The sequence below is a fragment of the Pseudopipra pipra genome, chromosome 6, assembly GCF_036250125.1.
Source record: "Pseudopipra pipra isolate bDixPip1 chromosome 6, bDixPip1.hap1, whole genome shotgun sequence".
NCBI lineage: Eukaryota > Metazoa > Chordata > Aves > Passeriformes > Pipridae > Pseudopipra > Pseudopipra pipra.
Window position 1 is genome coordinate 49,757,853 of NC_087554.1, and position 14,664 is coordinate 49,772,516.

Here is a 14,664-nt window from a genome sequence, read left to right on the forward strand (position 1 = left end):
CCTAAGATAACAACATCAACTTCATTGAGACTTTTGGGATATAACTCAAGCCATTCACCAAAACATTTTTCTGGATATCATTCATGCCTTCTGTATTATACCAGGCCTGACCTCTTACATTTTCAGGTAATTTTCCACCCAGGCACATATGAATCTATCAAATATTCCTACTTCAACATTACCTAGGAGATGGCTAGATATACAATGACCTCTCAATCTGGCTAGGATTGGCCATTTTGAGACTAATTTATAGTAAAAAACTTGATTTTATTCTGTAGTATCAACCAGTCTGTTCCATGTACTTGTCCTGTAGTCAGTTTTGGTGTTCATTTAGAAGTACCAGAAACAAAAGTGCCTTGTTACCTTTCTTAGTAAATGTAGTGAGATAACCAGTTCTGGGTCATCTTGAGTGGCAACTACATCCACTACCTGTATGTTCCCGTACCTACTTTGCTTTTGGACTTTGCAGCCCTTACTGATTTTGACAGACTTTCATACACAGAATAGTTGCTGTTACTGACTACATGGCATCCAACAGCTCCATGGGACTGTTTCTATGCTTATAAGACTTTCCATTATAATGCTAAGTAAACGCAAGTTTTCAAACAAATTTAACAGATTGTTTTTATTTGTCAGCAGTTTACAATGTAAGCCCAATGATTTTTTTTATTTCTAAAATTTGTCATGTCTCCAACCCTGGCTATTGAAATATTGGGGAAAAACTGGTGTTTGTTTTCAGACATTCATTCATTCAACTGCTTTTGATGAATATCCCAAAATGTCATGTTTGATTTTGCTTTCAGCTTCTCACAGAAAACCTGCCTGTTCCAAGGGGACCTGTTTGATAAAATTAAATAACCATTATATGAGGGGTTGTTTTACTGTGATTTAGTAAAGCAGAGCAGGCTGCTTCTGCATCTCAGAAGAATAAGAATCAATCTCCTGCTTTCCCCAGCGCTGTGCCCATTCATATCTGGATATTTATGAACAATATAACTCCTAAAGAAGAGAACACTGTAACCGTATTGCTCAATACATACACATTTGAGATGTATATTGTTTCAGCCTCTCTGTGCTCAGCAGAACAACCAGAGAAGCCTGCTAGTGTACCAGATAGGAAAATAGCTAAACACAAGGACTGGAGTACACGGATAACCATCATAGATCCAAACATCTGATGTGCTTTCTGTATATCAGGAGAGAAAGGCCCCCTTCTAAAATAAAACAAAGCAGAAAACAGAACAAGTGTGAGCTGAAGTGATAAATTATAGAGGACTTCATGTAGAGAAATCAAATAAATCTCTAAATATTTTTAGCAAGCTCACTTTCCTTTCAATAGCTCACCAGGAGGTTCAGTTGTCTCAACTGGCATCTTATTAATACTGCACTGATTGGTGAGCGTGCAGGGATGGAGCAGCACTGGTTAATCGCGTCTTCGAGGAAATTGGGAAAATAACACAGGAGATACTTCGCAAACAGTGAGCTGAGCTTTTGCTGTGAAAAAGGGTCTGTTTTCACAACAGGTGGTCAATAAATCTAGCAGTGTAATGGATCATAGCTATAAGTCAGGTTTCAAATGTTCCCAACTGCAGGTAGCATCTGTCTTATTTGTGAATCTGATCACAAACACTCTTTGCTGCAAATGCAAGATGGAGTTTCTCCATTTGGCTTGCTTACTTTCCTTTGTGTCTTTTACTTGGTCTCTTCTTTGGATCCTGATGTTTCAGAAGACTATTTTTGATGAATATAATGCTAATGCAGTGCCTAGTGATTTCTTTATTTTGAACTAAAAGTCTCTTTCATAAGCAATTCCCTCTAGAAAGGTTCCTTTTAGTATTATGCACTACTTGGATTTTTCCTCAGGAATGCAATGTTATTTTTCTTTTTAATTCTCTTTAAACTGATGACACTAATGCTCTCTATAAAACTTGTTGTGGGCCCTGCTCTGCATCTTGTACATATTTGGGATTAAGGAGAATTTATTATCATGTGGTCCTAAAGAAGCTTTTTCAAAGTCTTGAGTAAACTCTCCTGTCAGGTGAGTGCCGATTATATATTATAGGGAAAAAAAATAGTTTTAAAAATAGATCCAAAAAAGATCTGAAGGCTTGAGATGAACAGTTAGGAGAAACAAGACTGGGAATTTTTATTCCATTCGAGGGGGCTGAGAACATTCACAGCAGAGACCAGAGTCACCTCCTCAGAGAGCTCAGTGCATAGGCACACATACTGCATATATAAATATATATGATCTTCTGGGAGACACTTGAAGTTTAAAATCCATCCTTTGCATTGGGCTCTTTCCAGACACCCCAAATCAGACACCTAAATAAGAAAACAACCACAAAGCCAATCTGTTTTGAATGCATTGGTCTGGCATTTCCAGTGTTTTTGGAAGAGGTATGTAAACTCACAAAGCAGTATTTCATGCCTTGCACTTAAAGTGATTTCAAAGACAGTCACTCATTGAAGAAAAGAAAAAGGAAGTATACTGCTTCTTGATGATCTCTAAAACACAAGGAAAACTGAAGTCTTTGTGTTCTGTAAAGGGGAAATCTCAGAGGTTAAACATGCAGGTTGTGGAGGGAAATGCTTTTTAGTGCAAAAAGAAAGGTTATGCTGAATGTTGTCATCCTAAAACTGGTATTCCTCACCACAAGCATGGGAACTGTTCGGAATTTATAACCTTGATAACTTCAACTGCAGCAAAGTATATATAAGTGGATCAATTTTTAATATGTTTAACTGCAAATCTGACAGTGACAAACCCTTCAATGAATCACAGGCTCATCTTCTGGTTTGAAGTTAACAGCAATTTCATTAGATTTGACTGCAAAAAAACACCTTGGCATGATTTAATGTTATAAATTATGAACTATTCAAATTGCTCACTGAAAACATATTATTTAAAGATGTACTTTAAATGTAAGAAAATGTAAGTAAGCTGTATATTTAATGGGTTATACATTTCTTTTCCAGGAGACTATTTCACATTGGGAATTATCACACTAACTTGTCAGCATGATCTAGTGGTATGAGCAGGGGCATCGAAGTTGGTGGGTACAAGGCAGGCAGTATGTGGTCCTGAGAAAGACATTTCACTTCTGCATTGTTTTTTCACCTGTAAAATAGGGAGCGGGGGAAGAGTAATGAAGCTCTCCTGGGGTCTGCACGAAACTAATGTTTGTAAAACACTTTGAGGGTTGCAAATGAAAAAGGTGTTAAAAAAGTGTTATAACTTCAGTTATTTCTAATTATTTTTTTTTTTCAAGCAGGGGTCAGATCCTCAGATTTGGCTTTTTTAGGGACTGTAAATCTGCCCTCATGGTGCAATTAGTGGGAATCCCCACACACTGTAAAAATGCTTTTCTATTTATTTCTGCTGCAGCTTGGACATCCAACTCCATTTTTTACTTGAAAATTTAATAAAGACATATGATGGAGGTAAAGAATTGAAAACTTTGTAAGAAAACCAGAGTTTCTCCATTCTTGCCTAAACCAACCTCCAAGTGTATCCATCATACTGGCTGCTCTAACCAGCACTGTAGATCATTTGTTCTTTTTGCATTAAAAGCCCTAAATAATTTGTCTCCATTGCTGTTTCTTAACTCCTTAAACTAATAATTGGCACTAACAACTTTAACACCTGCTGCCTTCTTACTTGACTTTGATTCGTGTAGACCAACCTGTAAAAACATTAAATGTTTTTAACATCACCCTTGCTAGTCTTGCAGGCTCCAGCAATCATTTCCTTTCATGACTCTCCCATAAGCAGAATTTTCATCTTAAATGTTCTGCATCTCTGAAGCCATATTGCTGCACATGACATCTTCTGTTAATGCATATGAAATTTAATTTCACTTAAAAAATACCTCTAGAACACTTGTTTTTTTTTTTCACATTTATCTAAATATGAGGTTTAAAGCATGCAAAATTTTTTTTTAATCATGAGAGATCAGACATTAATCTGAGTGGTTATTCAGCAGTCATCAAAATTGTAGCAGGACAAGACTGTGGCATGAAGATCCTCCTAATAACAGGAATATGGGTTCACTGGCCCCTGTGATGTCTACTGCAGTGCTGAATCTTCATCATTCTCCTGGTTCCTCCTTGTTATGATTTGTTATGGTTACTGGAGACCTGGGGACCTGGCAGCATTCTGTGTAGTCTAGGATTTTGCCTGGTCAAGAAATATCTGCTCCCTGTAGAAGGGTCAATTCTAGCTCATATTCCCCTCCAAAGGAAAGCTACTGGTACGTTATTTTAAAAAAATAAAAGTCTCCTGTGCTTGATTAGTGCTGGCTGTCATAAAACCCAGACTGCTGGGTCATGTGCTTTGAGCATGACACCTCTTTTTTTCTCAAAGTCATAAAAAGCCTTTCAGAGAGGCAAATTTAAGAGCAAAACATCATTGAAACATGGGCTAACTCCCATTGTGTCATTCTAACCTCTGTCTCTGGGAGTTATTAGCTAGGGTGACAGGCTATGCACTTATTTATTCTTCCACTGGCAGTGAGAACATCAGAGTGCAAAGGTCCCTAAGGGACTGCTCATTCTCATTCCTAATTGGGGTATTTAATAGTTTCTATCACAGGCCTTTTAAGGTTGAATGTGAACTGTGTCCTATTAGCCAGAAGACACTCTTTAGCAAATTGACAGCCAAATCTTTTAGAAGAATATTGTTATTTTTTATATACTATCCTAAGGCTTCTGGGTGAGAAAAAGGGAGAAATAATTGCTTAGTACTGGGAGAGGCTCAGGCACAAGTTAGAATTCATCCCTATCTATTAAAGTAGAAAAATTTCTATATTGTATATCCAGTAGAATAACCAAAAATTAGATTTGTACTTAAAGAAACAAATGTCCTCTTTTCTGTAATTGGTTCCTGCTTGGAAGAAACTTCTCAGCACATTCTGTGAATGTATTTCAGTCTAATCCACCATCCAGGTATTTCAGCCTGGAAATACCTTAGTGATTGAATTCTCCCCCTGCAGTACTTGCTTTGCAGGGGACTTCCTCACCTGGGCACTAAACCTAACCTTGTAGTCTCAGAGTTCAAAGCTCACTCCCATTCAGTGTATTGTCAGAATCCAAGAGGGGTAATGTTTTTACAAGATTTTTTTGTTTTCAAGGATGCTGGCTTTTTGTTCCAATATGAAATATGCTGGAAGACCAAAGTGAGAGGCTTCAAGTCCTCAGAAGTCCCCCAGACATTACCTGCCTGATGCTGTTCAACAAATAGCTAAGACTTAAAGTTCAAATTAAATAGGACTTTACTTATGTGTTTTACTGAAACATGATTTACAAAAAGAAAACATATGAAAGAAGTTCATGCTTCTATCTGCTTCTTTTTGATGAGTAAAGCTTGAGAAATATCTATTTCCATCATCTGGCATTGTCACAGTCAATCACATAACAAGCATGTGTAGACACTATCTCAGATATCAATCTATTTTTGCTGGTTGTCTTCCTTATAGTTCCCATAAAAGCTTTGCAAAGCCCAAGTTGCCAGCCTGCAAGGTGCTCTGTGCTGGTATTTCCACCAGATATTCTCTGGACAGGATAGGGTACATAAAGATAATGGATAGAAGGGACTGCATTAAGACGAGAGAAAAAAAGTTACAGACATTCTGAAAAACACAGGGTATTTGAGTTATGGTTTGAAAGTACAGTAAATCAGAGCTATCCTATAGTCAGCATAGCATATTCCCTCTTCTGACATATATTCTACCATAGCAGTAACATCCAACCAATCACCACTATTTTTATTGTATTGCCATTATTTGCCAGTGCACTGTGCCAGATTTTGTAGTGTTTCTCAAACAACAGGTCAGGATATAGATGTGATAAAGCAGAGAAGTCGTGTAAAGATCTGGTTATTATTTTTGAAGAAGAATATATGCACATGGCAGGAACAGCCGAACAAGTGGATGGCCTTAGGAAAAGAGGACATATGGAGGGCCAGACCTTGACTGTGGTAAACATATAATCTGCATACAGATCACCAAGATCTGAAGTTAATTCTAATTAACTTCAAGAGGGAATGGGTTAGTTGTGAGTCTAGAAGGTCATGGTTTAAGAACCCATGCTATTGTACAGCTGCTCCTATGTGAGGGAACACATAGACTAGCTTTATGTACATCCTCTTATTCCACTTCATATATCACCTCTTACTCATCAAGCACTCCAGAGAGACTGTACTCTTGCAGCTTTGTGGAAAAGAATATGAGAAAACTGGTACCCAAGCAAATTCCTGAAATATGTTCTTACATTAAAAAAAAAAAAAAGTCTCTCGTCGTGTTCAGCTCCTGTCTATAAATCTTTTCTTGGCAGTGTTATTAAGAACAACTGGCTGAAGCAGCACTGTTCTTAGCTGAGATTCTTGTTGTCCTACGAACCTGTCAGCCAAGTTACAGGAGTAAGTATAGAGAATCAATAGTCTTTTTGGCAAAGAGAAAGAGCTGACATTGATTCTTCCAACTCTGGCAGCTGTCTTTCATACTGTGCCCTTCAATGTGTGGTCAGGGCCTGTCTGTGGTCCTGTTGCAACCTCGTAGGGTGTTCAGCATAGGAGGCAAAAGGAGAGTCTAACAGAATCACATCTTCCCTAACTTCCACAAGTTAAGGACTGGGTGAGTTCGATAGAGCTTCAGACCTTCAGAGGCATAGATGGGACTGGGTGATAAGGTTCCTCTCACTCCTCCTTCTCTTGGATGTTGGATCATCTGGCAATGTTCTGTGACTGCCCTCAGTGGACTTCTGGAGAAGTCTTCTGTCATAATTCAGTATATCTGACTAGATAATAAGATATGGTCCAGAAACTACCATTAAATTAATAACTGTTGACTACAGTCACAGGCTATGTTACAGACATACAAAAGCTTGAACTGCAAATGAGCTGGGTTACTGGGATTTAACACAAGCAAAAACAGAAAGGTGATCTATCCACATTATGATAATAACACTCACAAGGCGGAGTCGTGATATAGTTCCTTTTTTCCCCCATACTTTCCTATCACTGCTCCTTAAAACCAGGAAGTAATACCACATTTGGCTGATGTTGCCTTGCACACCTTTTGGGTATTTGATTTTTCTCAACTCAACTGTTTTTTGAAATGCTGTGCACCTCTACAAGAGCCCAGTCAGAGGCGAGTAGAGGATTTATTTTGTAATCATTATTCTGAATCCTAAATACCACCTAGTAAAACAATCACTCATAATTGGACTTCTTTAAGCATTCTTTGTTTTACATCTTTAATTCATTAACCTTGGTATTGTCGGCATGTTGCCACAATCAAATACAACTTATTCCATGTTGTGCAGTGAGAGCCAAGGGCAGATCTCACACTGGGCTGTTGTCTAATGGACCTGGAGCGCCTGTTAAATGTAACAGCATCCTAAATATAGGTATCTAGCAAGGGGAGAGGATGTATGTGCTGGAGATGACTTGGTATACATCCAGGTGCTGAGCTGGGCAAACCCAGTCCTTTAATCACAGTTTCATCAAATACCTGACAAATTTTTTAAAGCCCAAACTGATTTCATCCTTGAGCTACAGCTAAACTAGAATTCCTACAGGGCTGTTTCAATTTTTCTCACTTGGATGCTGTTCTCAGAGGAGAGAACTGACATATAGGCTTTGCTCAACATCTGTGGTACTTTTCAAACCACAGATAATCAGTGGATAATGCAAAATAATATAATTTGCATCAGAAAGATAACTGAAAAGCCTCTTACACATATTAGTGGGCATAATTTAGCCCTTTGATGTTAGAACAACAAAAGAATATTAAGGGCAAGTTCTGCTTTGTGCAATATGTGCTGATAGAAGAGCTGAAGCCAATGACATCCTGCAGATTTCTGCCACCTTTTCTCATGTTGAGGAAAGCTGCCTGTGGCCAGCTCCCAAAGGTTCCTGTAGAGCAACATGTGATACAAAAAGCCAGAGGTCCAGCTATTTGGAAATGATAACTTCCTCAGCTTAGGGAATCAAAAGACCTGCTAAAGCCAAGCATCCTCACTAGTGCTGCAAAGGGAAGTGATAAAAAGCACCCTGAAAAACTTCTTTTTAATCTTGTTAGAAGTAAGAATAATTGAACAACCCAAAGTGTCATAAGCAATTTGTGTCTATGTGACAGACAACAGACCTGTTTTTCAAGGTGATGATTACACTGACTTCCCAGCAGAAGCTCAATCAAATCTGTGGTTATATGGTTTCCTTCCAAACTGGAAAACACGGCAGTGCTGGTGTTATCTTATAATGCTTTTATGCGTATGAATTTATCACGTGCCTCCTAGCTGGGCTTTCCTTCAGTGGTCGTGTCAGTCCAGAGTCCACCAGCAGGACCATCCCATCTCAGCTGGTCATGTTGGCTTACTTCAGTCCTGACTTTCTGTCTGATTTCATCAAAGCAAATACCATACTCCACAGTATTTAGGCCACTTAATAGTTTTTAGGAACCATCATTTCCAGTATTATCTATGCTCAGGAGAAAGCATGGTGGGAGAAAAGTGCTATATCTTGTAGTCTGTGGTGTGTTAAAGGAAAATAAAGTCAGTTACTTCCATGTGTGCAAACAGAAGAACAACCCTTAGCACTTTCAGCTCTATAAATCGTGGTTTTAGTATAACTTATGCACCTTCTTTACAACCCATATTCCAAGAGATCACTGAAGAACCAGTGATCAGCTATTACTCTTCAAAGACAAAAGATAATTCTGTTTTAAAACATAAAAAAGCATTTGTGTTTCTTAAAATCCCCACAAGGGTAAGATGCTAGATTTTACTGGTGAATCTGATTGCTATAGGAATCAACAAGACCTTATGTTACCAAAGATATTTTTTTCCGGAACTCCAGGTTTTTGTCCATCCTCTTAACAATGTCATTTTATTACAGCATGTGAATCAAAACGCTCTGCTAATAGCAAGGCCTATTGCTTTTCCTGCTTAGTACCCATTTGACACCTATCTATTGACTTCATCTTGGTGCACGGTCAGAGCTGTCCTTAGGTATTCTTTACCTTTTATTTGCATCAATTAATATTCAAAACTGCGTATCAGCTATCAAACTTTCATCTAGAGGCTTAATGATATTTTATTGCTAGTGATTTGCTCAATTCAGGCTATTAACAAACAATGAGTGTTTTGATGAAAAATAATGCAGGTATTTTTCATTGTAAATAATGGATCTAAGTTGGACTTCTCCTACTTATCAGATTTTTGCTGAGCTATGCCAGTATGCACAAAATCAAACCCCCAGTCTTCTGACATCAGAGACTGATGTAACTTCCATGGATTTAGTAGATCTGTCTGCAAGTGTAAATTCACTGAATGAAGTGGCTTCTCCTGCTCTTGTTGAACTAACTGAGAAATACCCTAAATCAACAGGATCATGATCTGGTCAGCTGGGGAGTGTCTGTTTATAGATAAACCGATTCTTCTCCTATTACATGTGTTTAGAACTTCTCAAACTCCTCTGACTTCGAAGTAACTATTCTGGATTTACAGCTGTGTAAATGAGAGGAGAATCAGACTCAAGAGAGAAAGAAAGCATGGTCACTAAGCTGGTTTGTGGATTTCCTTGGGTGAGAAAAGGAAGTACAGACAGTGGTGTTGGGGATTTTTTTCTTCCCCCTCCCCCAAGTATTTGTTTACAACCTATGTTTCCTTTATTATTGGCTTTCAATAATACACCTCAACATTTTTTTTCCATGTGCTAAAAATACAGCTGGTTTTAATATTCCTATCACTGGCTTATAAAAACCTGTAAGTACAAAGCCCTAAGTCAGTAGCAAAAGTCCCCTTCTGTCTCAAGAGGAATGACTGATGCATATGAAGACTGGAAAGCTGGCACAAATGTTGTTCTCAAGCATTTAATGAAAACATCTCCAAAGAATATACTGGGGGTAGGAGAAAGCTGGAGGAGATCAAAGATCCTGCTGTGGCTGGGTGGCTGCTGCTGCAGCAACCATGCCATAGGAGCCTGGGTACAGTTTTATCTGTTGTCTCTGACCAAACTAGGAGGCTTCCTCCATGGCTTGCATGGGAGCCTTGTGCACAAAGAGAAACACGCGCACACACAGAGCCCTCTCCGTGCACTAGGGAACAACACAACACTTCTTAAAACAAATATATACTCCTAAACATTTCTTTTTAGCAATAATCAGGGATAAAGTTTACTTTCCTGGATAGGCCTCTCTTATTAGAAAGAACTTATGAAAAAAAGGGAATGTGGGTCTTCTTATCTCAACCACCCTCCCCTTCCTTTGCTTAGGAAAAGAGGACAGCAACAGAGAGCAAAGACTCATGTGCTCACTGAGCCTGGGAACTCAATGGGTTGTTTTCATTTGTTGCTTCTTTCCATAATAGTTGTGATCATTAGTACAAATCACTTTACTTCATCATGCTCATCCTCCCTTATTTCTAGAGTAATAACTCATGCAGGAAAGGTCAATAAGGAAAGCATCAATGCCTGGTGGCAGGTATCACCTATCACTACCATAGATTGATAAATGGCATGAAAATCCTGACTTCTTTAAACGACATGGGCTTAACCAGACATAGGGTGTGGAGGTTTCTTGCTTGTTCATGCCTACAGGGTGCACTTACATATTATGGGGAGAGTGATCCTGAAAAGTCAGGTCATTCTGCTATCTTAGTACTTCATCTTGTGTGTTTTGATGGTCTTTTGCCGACTCGTCTCAAGTAACACTGCAGCCTGACTGCAGTCCCAGAGTCCCTTCAAGGGAATTTAGAGTTTGTTCAGAGCTTTCCTTTCTTGGAAAAGCTAATATGAGTAATACAGGCTGGACTGCAACTGATGTATTTTGATATATCTTCTTTAATCATCAGGGACCTACACTGGCTTGGCCTGGTTACCAAACTAATTTAATTTACCTGATAACAGCATATTCACTTCCTTAGGGTGTAAGAGAGGTAAATACATAGCTCTGCTCCCAGGGAGCTGAAGCAGTATTGTGAGCCCACAGGTTCAGTAAACTATGGAGCAAAGAGTGAAACAAATTGGTAAGGGGAGTTTTGTGTGAGATAATTTTGTTGTGTTGTAGGGGGCTTTTTTGTTTTGGTTTTTTGCTTATTTTTATTTTGTTCCCCTTACCCATCCTCCCCATTGGTTTGGGACATGAAGCAACTGAAGTTGTAGTTGCTATTCCACTGAATAATTAATAGCTATTTCTGAGTTGGGTATTTTATTATTTATCAAAAAACATCACTTCATCAGAGCTAAGGAGTCTATTAAAAATCTATTGCTTTTGAGAAAGCCTTCACTGGTGGAATTTGTTGCAGAGTGTAACAAGAACAAATTCCTGAACTGCAGCTGCTTCAGAGACAAGGTTCCCAGTCAGACAAAAGGCTATTTAACTTTGTTCACATCGGCAGTGGCCTTGGGAAAGAGGTAATACCCCAGCTAATTCAGAGATGAAGAAATAGGGTTGAGGATGCAGGGACAAGGTGGGAGACACGTGGCAAACACTCGCAGCAGTTTCAGGGCATATTACTCCCTAGGCAGCACCAGCAGGGTTTGCTCAGGTTGTAACAGGAAAGCTTTGGTAGTCTCATTACACCAGCAGAGCGCAGGAGAACAAGGACAGTCTCTCCCTCAGACTTGTGCTCTGTCCTTGGCCTGGAGACCCCCTGCTTGGGTGCAGCTTGTGGTGAGACATTCTATCTGCTGATTGACTCAACATGCTGATCCCTCTGTACTGCTTAACAGGTGTCATGGTCCCTGGGAGAAAATAACTTGCTCTTTAGTCTTAGAGATACTTAATAATTGGAAATATGTCTCCTCCAGCCCTGCTGTCTGTCTCTGACTGCAAAGCGAGGTGGAATGCTCCCTTCTGCCTCCTGGCTCCATGACTTGTGTGCCAGCGGCCAGGCCACTGATGCTCTGCAAATGAATGTAACATGCAGGAACATCACTGAGTCCAGGGAGGAAAGGATGGCACTGATCACTGAAGGGCTTCAGAAATGCAATAAGTCAACTTTTAGTACACTGCAGTATTGTTTAACTGGCAATATTTCTCTGCAAATGGATAGACCAGGCAGTTCTAGAGGCAATGGTGAGCCTGTAAATTGCTTGTATGTTTCTGCAGAATGGTTCACTGCTCTTTTATGGACAGAAATGTACTTTCTGCACCTGCTCTCAGTCAGTGCTTCCGAGAGCTTTAACGTGGTAGTGTCTAGCGTCTGATTATTTCCACAGATTAATCGGGCCCCCTCTCCCCTCAGTTTTTGTTCTGGAGTCCCTAAATACATTTTGGTTTTACTTTGGATCTATTCTTTGAGTTTGTTGGTTTGGTTTTTTTCTTTTCATTTTGCAGCATTGAGCACTGTTGAAATAATCCTTTCCCATGTTGTTCCTGTGCTCTGTGCTCTTTAAATTATTCCATGCAGCTTCATATTTGTTCAAACAGAAATGCTTAAAATCCCTGGCAAGGGGTGTTGTTGTCAGGGGTAATCACCCTCCCGCGGAGATGAGAAGTACAAGGTGTAAATGAGTACCTCTGCTCCCCGAGGCAGTGTTAGCCAGCAACAAGCCACGCTCCAGGAGCTGTCTTAGAGGTATTGTGGAATGTCTTGTTTTTCCATATAAATCACTGAAATAAATTATCATGATGGCTGGAAACTGCTGGCTGATGCTAAAATGTCTTAAATGAAGACACAAAGATAAATCTTTTGAGCACTTACCATCATGACATATTCCATTAGTCCATTATTATTTGATTACTGGCAAGGGGCAGTGTCAGTGAGCGGAGCAGAGGGATTGCCAAAGGACTTACTTCTTTAGACAGGAGGCAATCAGAGCATGGATTGAGGGGCAAGCTGAGGTCAGTACAATTTCAAAAGGATCTTGGCATGTCTGCCCTGTCATGTAAGGGTACCCAAGGTGGCTTTAACTAGCCTGCTAGGGCAAACTTGCCACCTTGCAGACTCCTGTGGAAGCTATTTTTGCTGCTGCTTTGCCAGCTTCTAGTATCACTGTCTCAGGAGACCTCCTGGCCTTCTTCCCCCTTCACATCATAGGGCAGCTGTCAGCCTCATCTGCATGGGTGAGGCTTCATCTGGATCTGTCCCCTGAAGTGCATGGTGACTTCGGTCTACTTGGGCCTGAGATGCATGTTTGACTTTTTGTACTTTTTAACTTAATTTTTACTTAATTTTTTTTTTATGTATGGAAAAATAGCTCTTCCTGCTTCTCATCCTTCATCCTGGAGATGGCAAAAAGGGTGTTGAAAGACACTGGGAAGGCTTGGATGCCACTAGTTCAAAACAAGAGTAATAGGGCACATGTAGGGAAGGAGATCTGCTGTGCTTTAGACGACCTCTTCAAGCTTGTTGCCTAAGGTAAAAAACCAAGCTATGGGCAACATGGCAAAACGATTGTGTTCAAAATGCTCCAAAGTCTGGATCTTCCAGGTGTGGACCCTGTCTGTGGGCTCATGCAGAACTCAATACTTGGCACACCTGGTTGTGACTCACAATTTACGGCTGATAAAATTACACAGGAAGGCATATTCTGTGATTCATGTGCAAGACTGCATCCACTGCGCTTACTCTTGCAAATCAGCCACAGGCAGTGCATGATTGGAAGCACTCTCACTGACAGCAGTGTGCATGGGCCCTGCTGACACCTCTCTAGAGCCACCTCTTCCAGATAGTTCACTGTCCACGATCCCCACGGCACAGAGGGTGGTACTGTCAGCTCTCCACCACCCACAACTACTTTATCTGGATTATGGATTAGCTGCTGCACAGAGAGAGACACAAAAAGCTAGTGAGGTGCCTGCTGGACCTGCTCAGGTACCTTTGGCAAAGCCTGCAGCAGGCTTTTCCCCTTTTCCCTTTGCTGAAGTACTCCAGAACTGCACTCATGACCCCAGACCAGCAATTGGCAAGCCTGGCTGAGGAAGGAGAAGGGCTAGTACACTGCACACAGGGTCCTGGAGAGGAGGGTGGCCATGGGCTGAAGTGTGCTGGCATAGTAGAGCAGCCATGGCAGGTGTGAAGAGGCAATAGTGAGTCTGAAGTAACTGCAGTTTTCACAGCAGTAAGGTCTGGTGAGGTGCACTTTGAGCATCAGAGAAGCGTTTTGGAGGTAGAGAGCTTGGTATCTGGGGCCAAGAGTGGATTAGGTGCCATCAACTTCCACCACTTGCTGCCAATGATGGTAACAGTGTTAGGCCAGTCCAGGGTTCATCTGCAGACAGATTTCTGCGATACACCATGGCCATCTGTAACTCCTCTGGACCTGGCATCTCTTCTCCCTTGTCTTCTTCCCATTCTTCAGTACTTTCCCTACTGGGGAGAGGCCTGGATTGGGCCAGGTTCAGATGGAAAGGGAAGAGGGAAAATCTCTAAGGTCATATAACTAGTGGTCAGAGCTTCTTGTGCCAAACCAAGACCCTGCCACTAGCATTACAAGAAACTCCATGCACCTTTATAGGCTGTCATGGAGGAGACAAGTTTTTTGTCACAGAGAGCTCTGTGTAGCAAGCTGGAAGCACACATCACACTACACATTTGTGGAGATGCCCTTGTATTAACTAAAGATATGTGTATAATGTGTGTAACTTGTGGCCTTCGTGTAAGGCTGCTCTGCATAGGCAGGGACAGTTTTCTTGCCATGTAAGCCACAGTAAGCTTCTG

The 14,664-nt window shown here is 40.5% G+C and overlaps 1 long non-coding RNA gene across 2 annotated transcripts in view; it reads right to left on the minus strand.

Moving 5' to 3' along the window:
• Nucleotides 1-592: 592 nt before the first annotated feature.
• Nucleotides 593-14,664, minus strand: part of LOC135416190 (uncharacterized) — a 29,285-nt gene continuing 15,213 nt past the window's right edge. The window contains exon 4 of one of the 2 annotated variants that reach the window (XR_010431481.1): nucleotides 593-837. This is a non-coding gene — a long non-coding RNA (uncharacterized LOC135416190). Of the gene's footprint in view, nucleotides 838-2,918; nucleotides 3,122-14,664 lie in introns of those variants that run through there. The other variant, XR_010431480.1, reaches the window with a different exon arrangement.